This window comes from Mustela erminea, chromosome 17 (genome assembly GCF_009829155.1).
Source record: "Mustela erminea isolate mMusErm1 chromosome 17, mMusErm1.Pri, whole genome shotgun sequence".
Classification (NCBI taxonomy): Eukaryota; Metazoa; Chordata; class Mammalia; order Carnivora; family Mustelidae; genus Mustela; species Mustela erminea.
The window spans coordinates 3,226,821-3,240,834 of record NC_045630.1 but is presented as its reverse complement, the minus strand read 5'-3'; positions in this window follow the sequence as shown (position 1 = coordinate 3,240,834).

Here is a 14,014-nt window from a genome sequence, read left to right as displayed (position 1 = left end):
CCCAGTTGTTAAATGATGATATTTAATTTTGCACACATTTTTTTAAAATGTGAAGGCCAAACAAAGCATGCCAACCTTAACACTTCTGCAACTGTATTCATCTTTCCCCTTCAAACCTGTTCACATTCCTGCCCATGTCGCAGTAGGGGCATCTCTAGCTGCAGAATGTATGGGATTCAAAACTGAAGGTGTTTCTTCTTTCTCCACTTCATCCCACATTCCCAACCCCAGAATTATCTCTCAAATCTGATACTCCTCTCTGCCCACCCTGCCCCCAGCTACTGTCTTTGGTCAAGTTCTTACTTCTGTCTGCACTGTGGCAATACCTTTTCCCTGGTATCCTTACTTCCAAACTTTCTTCTCTGCAAAACTGCTGGTTAAATTAAAAAAAAAAATTGGCCCCAAATCAATGGATATAAAGGACAAACTGTTAAAAAGATAAGTTGGGGAAAATTGGCTCACTATATGAAGAAAATTAAAACTGGATGCCCATCTAACACCATATGGGAGAGTGGATTCTGGGTGGGTTAAGGATCTAAATGTAAAAGGTAAAATGATAAAGTTAAAAGAAGAGCATGTAGGAGAATATCTTTGTGATTTTGGTTCAGAGACGACTTTCTTAAACCAAATAAAGCAAAAGCCTCAAGCGTAGGAAAAAAATTGACAAATGTGATTATATTAAAACTGAGTATTTCTGTAAATGTTGTTAACAGATGAAATAATAAGAAAATGTATTTGTAGTGTCTAAACCAACCTAAGGATTAATATATAGAATACTTAGTAATACTTCAGCGAAAGATAGCAACGCCAGTGAGGGAAGAAATGGACTAAGGATTAAAAATACAGCCCAAAGGGGTGCCTGGGTGGCTTCATTGGTTTGGCGACTATCTTCAGCTCATTCAAGATCCCGGGATCAAGTCCTCCATAGGGTCCCAGCTTCATGGGGAGTCTGCTTCTCCCTCGGACCTTCTCCCCTCTCATGCTCTCTTTCACGCTTTCCCAAATAAATAATAAAATTTTAAAAAATACGGCTCAAGGAAATTTCTAGAAGAGGAAACTTGAAGCGATAATAAGCATACGAAGAGAAGCTCATCATTGGTGATGAAAGAAATGCAGATAAAAACAGCAATGAAATGTCAGTTTATATTGATGGGACTAGCAGATGTGAGAAAGTGTAGGTGGGGTGAGGGAATTCAGCCACCCTCCTGTAGTCCTGGTGAGAGTGTGAAGTAATGCAGGGGTTTGCGGGCAGCCTGGCACGATCCCATCAAACTAAGTACACGTACGCCCTGTGAACAGTAATCATGCTCCTGAGTATGAATTCCCAAGGACTTGTTCTTCAGATGCGTGATGAGACACCCGGAGATGTTTAGTGAAGTTGTTTTTTGTTCTGTCATATGGTCAGAACTGTAAGGAGCTGTGCCAACTGGGTGTCCATCCACGGGAGAGTGGAGAGTGAGACTCGAGGGATGTATACTCCTAAGTACAATGTAACAATATAATAAACAGATTAAATATACACACTGCCATGTGGCTCCATCTTTAAATCATAATATTTAGTTAAAAAAAAGAAGTAAAAGAGAATGAGTTATGTGACACACTACCATTTAGGTTAATGAAAAATACAGGCACCCTTCTATTTGATGAAGGGTTAGTATCTAAAATATATAAAGAACTTATACAACTCAACACCAGTAACCCCACAAATAGTCTAATTAAAAATGGGCAGAAAAGGGGTGCCTGGGTGGCTCAGGCAGTTAAGCATCCATTCTGAAGATTCTTTCTCCCTCTCTATCTGCTCCTCTCTCTCTTGAATTAAAAAAAAAAAAAATACGGGTAGAAGACAAGAACGGACATTTCTCTACAAAAGACATCCAGATGGCCGAAGACACATGAAAAACTGCTCAATATCACTCATCATCAGGGAAATGGAAATCAAAATAACAATGAGATAGCATCTCACACATGTCAGAATGGCTAAAATCAAAAACACAAGGATAACAAGTGTTGGCAAGGATGCAGAGAAAAGGGAAACCTCATACACTGGTGCTCAGAATGTCAGTTGGGACAGCCACTGTAGAAAATGTATGGAGTTTCCTCAAAAAATAAAAAACAGAAATACTATATTATTTAGTAATTCTGCTGTTGGGGTACTTACCCAAAGAGAACAAAAATATTAATTTGAAAGGATGTATGCACCCCTATGTTCATTGTAGCATTATTTATAATAGTTGAATTATGGAAGCAGCTCAAGTGTCCATTGATAGATGAATGGATACAGTGCATAAAATGGACTATCACTCAGCCCTAAAAAGGAATGAAATCTTGCCATGTGCAGCATGGATAGATCTAGAAAGTATAATGCTAAGTGAAATAAGTCAGTCCGAGAAAGACAAATACAATATGATTTCACTCACGTGGAATTTAAGAAACCAAACAAAGAAAAAAGAGATAAACCCAAACACAGATTCTTAACTATAGAGAACAAACCGATGGTTACAGAGGAGAGGTGGGTAGGGGGATGGGTGAAATAGGCAAGGTTGGCTAAGAGCACAGTTATCACAATGAGCACTGACTAATGTATAGAATTGTTGAATCACTTTATTTTACACCAGAAACTAAATAACACTGTATGTTAACTATACCGTTGTTAAAATAATAAAATAAAGACATGCACATTTTGTAAGAACACACACAAACAAGAACAAAAATACACAGATGAAAATATCATTAAATGTTAGGGCACCTGAGTGGCTCAGTTGGTTAAGTGTCTGCCTTTCGCTCAGGTCATGATCTCAGGGTCCTGGGATGGAGCCCGGCATCAGGCTCCCTGCTCAACTGGGGGTCTGCTTCCCTCTCCCTCTCCTCCTCTGCCTGCTTCATGCTCTCTCTCTCTCTCTCTCAGATAAATAAAATAAAAATCTTTTAAAAAAAGAAAAGAAAATATCATTAAATGTTAAAGGATTTAAGGAGTTAAGGGGATTGAGAGAGACTTTGAGGATAAAAAGAGAATAAATAAGAAAGTTTTGTCCAGAGCACCTGGGGGGCTCAGTGGGTTAAGCCTCTGCCTTTGGCTTCAGTCATGATCCCAACATCCTGGGATCGAGCCCCACATCGGGCTCTCTGCTCAGCAGGGAGCCTGCTTCCCCCACCTCTGCCTGCCTCTCTGCCTGCTTGTGATCTCTTTCTGTCAAATAAATAAATAAAATCTTTAAAAAAAAAATTTTCGACTAGACAAAAAAATGGTGATAGGCCATGCATGACCTGTCGAGTGTGATTAACTCATCCTTGTGCGTCTGAGGGCCAATAAAGATCATACCCACCCCCAGCACACAAACTCACTTTCCCCTTAGTACTCCCCAAATTAACTTTTCTCCATTGACTTTATCACCTGTAATTAAAAGTCAAATTTCATAATAATCTGTCCCTAATGTAGTCTCTTTCACCTGTCCCTGAAATTCTTGCCATTTGGGGTAAGTACCCCAACAGCAGAATTACTAAATTCTTGCCATTCCTGAATGTATTGTTTCCATCTTGAGTTTTTACTCCTTTATTGTATTATGATAATTTGTGTACTGTTTGTTTTCTCGTTAGTTTGTGAGCTTCTGAAGTTTCCAAGGGCACATAAATTAAATACCCTATGGGTTTTATTTTTGTTTCTTTGTTTTTAAGATTTTATTTTTAAGTAATCTCCACACCCAATGTGGGGCTTGAATGTACAATTCCAAGATCAAGAGGCACATGCTCTACCAACTGAGCCAGCCAAGTGCCCCAGTGCTACGTGGTTTTGCTCCTTAGGAAAACGGTGGCTTGTCAGATGATATGTCTGTTATCCATGTAGACAAGCATTTACTAAATGGTTTTTAAATGTTTGTTGAATTAAGTGATTACTCAGTGAATTATCAAATCCAGCTAAATCTGGATCCAGTCAAATCCCCAGTGTCTCCTGGAATTGAGTATTGCTGTGGAGAAATCTGAGGCCATCCTGACTTTTTTTCTCCCATATAAATGATTTAATCTCTGAGTCTGATAACTTTATTAGGATATGCCTTTTGGATGAGTTTTTTTCTGGTACTTAGTAAGTTATTCCAATATGTACACTCATGTCCTCATTCGTTTCAGGAAAGTTTTCTTGAATACCCTGCACTGTTTATTATTGCATTATTTTGATTTTCTTCTTCAAGGATTTCAATTATGTAAATGTTGACATTCCTTGTATTCTAGATGTTCCTCTTTCTTTTAAAGATTTTATTTATTTATTTGACAGAGAGAGATCACAAGTAGGCAGAGAGGCAGGCAGAGAGAGAGGGGGAAGCAGGCTCCCCGCTGAGCAGAGAGCCTGATGTGGGGCTCGATCCCAGGATGCTGGGATCATGACTGAAGCCAAAGGCAGAGGCTTAACCCACTGAGCCACCCAGGCACCCGTGCTCTTTCCTTTAAAATCTTTATTTCACTCTTCTTATTTTTATACTTTAGGAATCTTATGGTATTTTTCTTCTGGGTCTGTTCCCTCTCTGTTCTTTCTTTTTCATTCTCATCTCTCTTGGGTTTACTTTTCCCCTGTACTTCTTTCATTTTGAATTTTATCTCCTAAGATTATCTTATCATCTCTTCCCAGAAGTCTTGTATTTTTGCTTGGAGTGTGTCTTCCAGAGTTGCAATTACTTTATTGACATTTCTTAAATTCATGGTGAAAATTTTAGTTATACCTGTTTCTTTTAATTTTAATTTTAAAGATTTCCTTATTTATTTGAGGGGGGAGGGGGCAGAGGGAGAGAATCTTCAAGCAGACTCCTGAGTGTGGAGCCTAGCTTGGGGCTTGATCCCATGACCCATGAAATCATGACGTGACCCAAAGCCAAGAGTTGGACACTGAACTGACTGAGCTCCTTTAATTTTAATTTTCAAATTTGAGTATGGTTGATGTTCAATGTTACAGTGTTACATTAGTTTCAGGTGAGGAACATAGTGATTTCACATCTCTATATGTGATCCTCACCGGTTTCTTTATAGCTTTTTTTTCCCCCTTGGTCAGTGTGATTTGTTCATTGTGGTTTGTCATTGTTTTTACATTTTAAAAAAGTACATTTGTATCAATGCTGTGCTAGATCCTTCTTAAAAATTTTTATTATATCTTTATTTATTTTTATTAGTTTCAGAGGTAGAATTTAGTGACTCATCAGTTGCATAGAACACCCAGTGCTCATTTCATCAAGTGCCTCCCTAATGCCTGTCACCCAGTTACACCATCCCCCCCCCTCCCCTCCAGCAGCCCTTACTTTCTTTGCTATGGTTAGGAGTCTCTAAAGGTTTGCCCCCATCACAATTTTCATCTTATTTTATTTTTCCTTCCCTTCACCTATGTTTATCTGTTTTGCTTCTTAAATTCCACATGTGAATGAAATCATATGGCATTTTCTTCCTCTGATTTTTTTCACTTAGCATGATACTCTCTAGTTCCAGCCATGTCATTGCAAATGCAAGATTTCAATGTTTTGATGGTTGAGTGATGCTCCACTGTACGCATGTACCTACCTCTTCTTTATACATTCATCTGCCGATGGACATCTGGGATCTTTCCATAGTTTGGCTGTTGTGGATGTTGCTGCTATAAACATTGGGGTGCACGTGCCCCTTCAGATCACTATGTTTGTGTCTCTTGGATAAATTTCCAGTAGTGTAATCGCTGGGTCGTAGGATAGCTCTATTTTAAATTTTTTGAGGAACCTCTATACCATTTTCCAGAGTGGCTGCACCAGCTTGCATTTCTGCTGACGGTGTAAGAGGGGTCCCCTTTCTCCCCCATCCTTGCCATGAGTTGTTAATTTTAGCCATTCTGACCTCTGTGAGGTGTCATCTCACTGTGGTTTTGATTTGTATTTCCCTGATGCTGAGTGTTGTGGAGCATTTTTTCGTGTGTCTCTTGGTTGTTTGTATGCCTTCTTAGGAGAAATGTCTGTTCTGCCTCTTCCTTCCTTCCTTCATTCCTTCTTTCTTAAAGATTTTATTTATTTATTTGAGGGAGAGAGAGGGAGAGCCCAAGGGTGTGGGAGCGCAGAGGGAGAAGGAGAAGCAGGCTCCCCACTAAGCAGAGAGCCCAATGCCAGGCTCGATCCCATGACACTGAGATCATGACCCGAGCTGAAGGCAGACACTTCATGGACTGAGCCTCCCAGGCATCCCTTTCTGCCCATTTCTTTCTTTCTTTCTTTCTTTTTTTAAAAAAGATTTTATTTATTTATTTGACAGACAGAGATCACAAGTAGGCAGAGAGGCAGGCAGAGAGAGGAAGGGAAGCAGGCTCCCTCCTGAGCAGAGAGCCCGATGCGGGACTCGATCCCAGATCTCTGAGATCATGACCCGAGCGGAAGGCAGAGGCTTTAACCCACTGAGCCACCCAGGCACACCCCTTTCTGCCCATTTCTTGATGGGATTTTTTGTTGTTGTTTTGTTTTGGGAGTTGAGTTTGATAAGGACTTTAGAGATTTTTGGGTACCTGCCCTTATCTGATAAGACATTTGTGAGTCTCCCACTCCTTAGGTGGCCTTTTATGTTTGTTGACTGTTTCCTTTGCTGTGCAGGTTTTTATCTTGATGAAGTCCCAATAGTTCATTTTTGCTTTTGTTTCTCTTGCCTTTGGATTCCTGTCTAGCAAGAAATTGCTGTGGCCAAGGTCAAAGAGGTTGCTGCCTGTGTTCTCTAGGATTTAGATGGATTCCTGTCTCACATATAGATCTTTCATCTGTTTTTATTTTATCTTTGTCTGTGGTGTAAGGAAATAGTCCAGTTTCATTCTTCTTCATGTGTCTGTCCAATTTTCCCAGCACCATTTGTTGAAAAGACTGTCTTTTCTCCATTGGACATTCTTCACTGCTTTGTCAAAGATCAGTTGAGCGTAGAGCTGAGGGTCCATTTCTGGGTTGTCTGTTCTGTTCCATTGATCTCTGTGTCTGTTTTTGTGCCAGTGCCATACTGTCTTGATGATGACAGCTTTGTAATAGAGCTTGAAGTCTGCAATTCTGATGCCACCAATTTTTGCTTTCTTTTTCAACATTCCTCTGGCTATTTGGGGTCTTTTCTGGTTCCATATAAATTTTAGGATTATTTGTTCTAGTTCTGTGAAAAATATTACTGGTATTTTGATAGGGATGGCAATGAATGTATAGATTACTCTAGGTCACACGGACATTTTTATTCTTCCAACCCATGAACGTGGAATGTTTTCCCATTTCTTTGGATCTTCTTCAGTATCTTTCATGAGTGTTCTATAGTTGTCTAGTTCAGATTCTTTACCTCTTTGGTTAGGTTTATTCCTCGGTATCTTATGAGTTTCGGTACAATTGTAAATGGGATTGAGTCCTCAATTTCTCTTTCTTCTGCCTCATTGTTAGCGTTTAGAAATGCAGTTGACTTCTGCACATTGATTTAATATCCTGTGACCTTGCTGAATTCTTGTATCAGTTCTAACAATTTTTTTGCTGGAATCTTTTGGGTTTTCTACATAGAGTATCATGTTGTCTGTTAAGAATGAACATTTGGCTTCTTTCTACCAGTTTGGATGCCTTTCATTTCTTCTTGTTGTCTGATTCCTGAGGCTAGGACTTCCAGTACTATCTTGAACAACAGTGGTGAGAGTGGACATCCCTGTCGTGTTCCTGACCTTAAGGGAAAAGCTCTCAGTTTTTCCCTGATGAGGATATTTGCTCTGGGCTTTTCATATATGGGTTTTATGATAAGGAGGTATGTTCTTTCTCTCATCAAGAGAATTTTTAATCAAGAAAGGATGCTATATTTTGTTAAATGTTTTTCTGTGTCTTTTGACATGCTCATTAGGTTCTTATTCCTTCTTTTATTAATGTGGTGTATCACACTGATTGATTTGTGGATGCTGAGCCACCCTTGCAGCCCAGGAATAAATCCCACTTGATCACAGTGAATAATACTTTTAATGTACATTCAGAGTAATAAAAGATATGAATTAGTGCCATTGTATTACCCATAAAGTCACTTTTTTTTTTAAGATTATTTATTTATTTATTTGACACAGAGAGAAAGAGAGAGAATACAAGCAGGGGGAGTGGTAGGGAGAGGGAGAAGCAGGCTCCTGCCAAGCAGAGAGGCTGACATGGGACCTGATCCCAGGACCCCGGGATCATGACCTGAGCTTAAGGTAGACACCTAATAGGCCAAGCCCCCCAGGCTCTGTAAAGTCACTGTTTCTGTGGATTGTCTCTGTTGCTTTCTGGTCTTTGTTACTTCTGAGCTCTCTCTTTGCTTAAAGGATCCCTTTTAATATTTCTTGCAAGTCTGGTTTAGTGTTAAGAAATTCCTTTAGTTTTTGTTTATCCTGGAAACTATCTCTTTTTTCTATTCTGAATGATAGCCTTGGTGGATGAAATATTTTTGGCTGCAAATTTTTCCCGTTTAGCACATTGAATATATCATGTCAGTCCTTTCTGGCCTGCCAAGTGTCTGCAGATAGATTTGCTGCCAGCCTTATGTATGTATCCTTATAGTTTAAAGACCTCTTGTTCTGAGCTACTTTCAGGATTTTCTCTTTTTCTTTGAAATTTGCAAGTTTCACTATTATATGTCAAGGCGATGACCTATTTTTTTGATTTTGAGGGAGGTTCTCTATGCCTCCTGGATTTGAATGCCTGTTGCCTTCTCCAGATTAGGGAAGTTCTCAGTTGTAATTTGTTCAAGGAACCTTTCTGCTGTGGTTCCCTCTTCATCTTCTGGGACCCTATTATCTGGATATTATTTCACGTTATGGGATCACTGATTTCTTGACGTCTCCCTTGGTGGTCCAGTAGTCATCTTTCTTCTTTCCAGCTTCCTCATTCTCCATCATTTTGTCTTTTGTGTCACTGACTCTCTTCTGCCTTCTTTATCCTTGCTGTTAGAGCCTCCGTTTTTGACTGCCTCTCAGTAACAGCATTTTAAATTTCAGCCTGATTAGATTTTAGTTCTTTTATTTCGACAGTAAGGAATTCTCTGGTGTCTTCTTTGCTTTTTTAGAGCCTAGCTAGTATCTTTGTAATTGTGGTTCAGATTCTAGTGCAGATATCTTACTTATATCTGCATTGATTGAATTCCTAGCACTGAGTGCTTCCTCCTGTTCTTTCTTTTGTGGTGATTTTCTCCATCTCGTCATTACCTCCCGAAAAGACAAGGAGAGAGAGAGAAAAGACAGCAATATCAACAACAACAACAGAAAAAAATAACAAAAACAAACCAGGAGAAAACAAAAACAAAGAAAAAAAAATCAAACCAGAAACAAAACAAAATATGAGGTCCGGGATATCTTTTGGTCTGCTTGTTAAAAGACGCTAGATCCCAAAATAGGAAAGAAAGACACTTAAATACATGTGAAAATAAAATGAAATAAAATACAATGAATGGAAACCAAAAATTGAAAAATATATAACATATATAAATAAAAATTGAAAAAGAATTGAAAAAAAGACCACTGAAAAAAAATAAAGCAAAGATTAAAGAGTTAAAGAAAAAAATAAAAACAAATAGCAAAACCCAACCACAACTGCTATATACTGTTTTTAGGAGCCGAAGTTGTAGTTCTCTGTGTTCAGTACGCCTGGGGCTAGCCAGTTAGTCCTGCTGGTCTCAGGGAGGTGCCTGTTACGCAGATTCTCAGGTACCTTTGTACTTAGGAAAGTGCACCTCCCTGGGGCGGGGCTCAGTGTAAGTGGCTCCAGATCGTGCTGTGCAACACCGAGCATGTAGCCGATGCCAGCCTGGCTGTTTTCAGCTAGTTTTCCCCCTCTGATGCCTGGGAACTCTGATGCACTCAGGCACCCCTGTTCTTCTTATGACCCCAGTGATCCCGAGACCACGCCGTCCCATCTGGGATTCCGCCCTGCTTCCCCACCTGAGCACCTTTAAACCAGGGACATCCCCTACTGGAGCCGACTTCTTAACGTTCTAATTTTGTGCTCTGCAGTAACTTTGTGCTTTGCAGTGACCTCCTTAAGTTCCCTCCTCTTGCCATACCCTCCACTATATTGCCCCAGATTCAAGTCTCTGTACCTCCTACTGTCTGAAAAGTGGTCCCTTTTTAATTTGTAGCATTGCAGGATTTCTTTTTTTCAGATCTCTGATTTTGCAGGTGTTCAGAATGATTTGATAACTGGTCCAGGGACCAGACAAACTCAGGGTCCCCTGTTCCTCTCCTATCTTAACACCCACTGCCAGCTCTTTTTTTTTTTTTCTTTTTAACTGCCTAACAATGAATGAGTTAGATTTTCATAAACCACCTTTTTGCAGATTATTGCACAGCAAGAGAGGGACAGGTGAGGGGAACATTTGAGGACTTATAACCCAAAGACTCTCTATTTCTCTGTTCCTATAGGAACATACCACTCCCAAAGTTTTGGGTTGTTTTTGTGATTCTTTGAATAGTCCCACTCTGCCCCTGAGCCCATGATAATCACTGTTCTACTTTCTGGCTACTCTAGGTATGTCATATAGGTAGAATCATACGATATTTGTCCTCTCATGTCTGGCTTGCTTCAGTTAGCAAGGGTCTTCAAGCATCCATGTTGTAGCATGTATCAGAACGGCATTCCTTTTCAAGGCTGAATAATATTCCATTCCACATATATGACCCCTTTTGCTCATTGGTTCATCTTTCAGTCTTTCAGTGGGCGTTTGGGTTGTTTCCACCTTTTGGCTATTGTGAATAAAGCTGCTATGAACATTGGTGTATACTAATTCCATATTTGTTTTACTTAAAAAAAAAGATTTTATTTATTTATTTGTCAGAGAGAGAGAGTGGGCTAGAGTGTGAACACAGCAGGGAGAGCAGCAGACAGAGGGAGAAGCAGGCTCCCCACTGAGCAGGGCCTGGATGCAGGACTTGATCCCAGGACCCTTGGGTCATGACCTGAGCCAAAGGCAGTCATTTAACTGACTGAGCCACTCAGGCATCCCTCTTTGTTTTATGTTTGCTTTTCTAGTTGCTGTGTGCTTTCTAGGAGGGTTAGGATGCTGATCTATACATCTGTGATTATTCTACTCAGTCCTTGGAAACTGCATTTTATTTTATTTTTCAATTTAATTTAATTTTTATCTTTATCTTTTTAATTTTTTTAAAGATTTTTTAAAATTTATTTGACAGACAGAGATCACAAGTAGGGAGAGAGGCAGGCGGGGGGCGGAGGGGGCGGAAGCAGACTCCCTGCTGAGCAGAGAGCCCCGATGCAGGGCTCCATCCCAGGACCCTGGGATCACGACCTGAGCCGAAGTCAGAGGCTTTAACCCACTGAGCCACCCAGGTGCCCCTATCTTTTAATTTTTTAAAAAGATTTATTTATTTCAGAGAGAGAGAGTGAGAGCACAAAAGCAGGGTGAGAGGCAGAGGGAGAAGCAGATTCTCTGCTGAGCAGGGAGCACTATGGGGGCCTCGATCCTGGGACTCTGGAATCATGATCTGAGCCAAAAGCAGATGCTTAATTGACTGAGCCATCCAGGTGCCCCAGAAGCTGCATTTTAAAATAAATATGGCAGATATTCTTTTGGTCAGCCAGGTTTGGAAAACACTTTTTTACCATTTCCATTTGAGTAAAATCAAGTCAAAATAACATCAGATAGTCTGTGAGAAGAGGAAAAAGTACCCAGAAATCTGGGTAAGGTTGGTACCAGGAGAAGCACTGCTGGTAAGAGGGAGCACTGGCATGTATGAACAGGTTAGATACATAAGAACCAACTGTTCTTTTTTTTTTTTTTTTTTTTTTTTAAAGATTTTATTTATTTATTTGACAGAGAGAGATCACAAGTAGGCAGAGAGGCAGGCAGAGAGAGGAGGAAGCAGGCTCCCTGCTGAGCAGAGAGCCCGATGTGGGACTCGATCCCAGGACCTTGAGATCATGACCTGAGCCGAAGGCAGCGGCTTAACCCACTGAGCCACCCAGGCGCCCAAGAACCAACTGTTCTATTGGCCGCCATCTGCCAGAGCTGGTCCTTCTTCTGTGAATCTCTGACAGGCACCGAGATAGAGGACATGACATGGATGGATTAGAATCGCCCAATTCCACTCCTGGGCTGACCGTACCTACGGAAAATCCCTGTTTGGCTCTGCTTTCAAGAAAGCCAGGCTTAGCTCAGCATTTCCTCTGTGTATCTGTTTGTGCTCATATTTTGGACGGGGGGTAACCCAAACCATGTTAGAGTAATTGTTGGTTCCTGGTTTTAACATCATAATTAAGAAGCTTGTAAAGGTTTCCGAGAGCTGTTGGCTGGTCTGAACTCACCTCTTGTGCATGTCTTAGATTTGCATCAGGGGAATAGCGTGAGTACCCTGAGGGATAACCTGGATGACATAAGCAAACTGTAGTCACGGGAATATTTTTGAGGCTGATTGTTAGTGAACTGTTGTTTGACTTCATCAAGCAATGATCTAGTGACTCAGGTAAAACAGTTTAGGATTTTATGTCCAGCAGAGAGACACTGGGGTAGCTTTCTAGAGGGAGAAAAACATTTTGTGGGGTGCCTGCTGGCTTAATTGGACAATATGCAACTCCTGACCTGGGGATTGTGAGTGTGAGCCCCATGTTAGGTATAGAGATTGCATAAATGAGTTTTTTTTTTTAAAGATTTTATTTATTTATTTGACGGGGAGATTGAGATCACAAGCAGGCAGAAAGGTAAGCAGTAGTGGGGGGTGAGGGGAGCGGGCTCCCTGCTGAGCAGAGAGTCCAGCGTGTGGCTCAATCCCAGGACCCTGAGATCATGACCTGAGCGAAGGCAGAGGCTTAACCCACTGAGCCACCCAGGCGCCCTCCCCACTTTAAAAATTTATTTATTTATTTATTTATTTGACAGACAGAGAGAGCGTGATCGGGGGGTGTGGCAGGCAGAGGGAAAGAGAGAAGCAGGGAGCCTGATGTGGGGTTTGATCCAGGACCCTGGGATCATGACCTGAGCTAAAGGCAGATGTCCAACCGACTGAGCCACCCAGGTGTTTTTTAAGTGAACTTAAAAAAAGTAAAAAAAAAATTATTGGCTGTTGGCATGTTTTTATTCATTCAGCAAGTATTTATTGAGCTCCTGTTATGTTCTAGGTGCAACAGATAAAGCAGAGGAAAAGATAAAAAAAAATGTCCCTGAAGTTACAGAGCTTTCCTTTTGTTGTGGGAAACAGATGATGAGTGAACAAATACCGAGATCTTCTCAGACAGCAGGGTGTACACTACCAGCAGACCTAATTAAATAATAGTCATGATGGAATGTATTGCAAGAATCCTGTAGATGCTGAAGGCCAGTGGTGTATTTCAGCTATTGCCTAAAAAAATAACATTTACAAATGAACTTTCCTGACACGGAATTAGTTTGCAAAGGTCTTCCTCTTTTTTGAAGACTGAGAAAACGTGAAGATTCCCAGGTAAAGAGAACGAACAGTAGCAATTAATAATGTGGTCACGTGCCCACCGGCCAGTACAGAGTCTCGGGACAGAGGCATTTCAAGTGAGAACCGAGGGTTTCCATGGTTTTGGGGTCTGACGGTGTGGAAGCTTTGCATCTTCAAACAGATTTCAAACTTCACCCACCATTTCTTAAATTGGCTTATCCACTTGTTCCCTTTCTTGGGTGTTCCGTCCCTCAGCAGAGGGAGTGGGAGGTGGGAGGAGGAGAAGGTGATTATGTGCTTCTCCCTGTGGGCGGCTTGGATGTAAAAATGGCTCCCCGAGGTGGTTCGAATGGTGCGTGTTGTGTCTAACTGGGATGGTGGTGTTGTGGTTGTAGTTGTTAAGGAAAATATGCAAAGATTCCCAAGGGCCCCTGAGTGGGTCAGTCAGTGAGGCGGCCGACTCTTGGACTTCAGCTCAGGCCATGATCCCAGGGTCCTGGGATGGGGCCCCGGGTGGGGACTGAGCCCCGAGAACGCTCTGTGCCCAGCAGGGGGTCTGCTGCGTATTCTCTTCCTTGCTCTCCCTCTGCCTCTCAAATGAAGAAACCAATCTTTGAAAAAGATTCCGGGTATTAGAACGCCTGA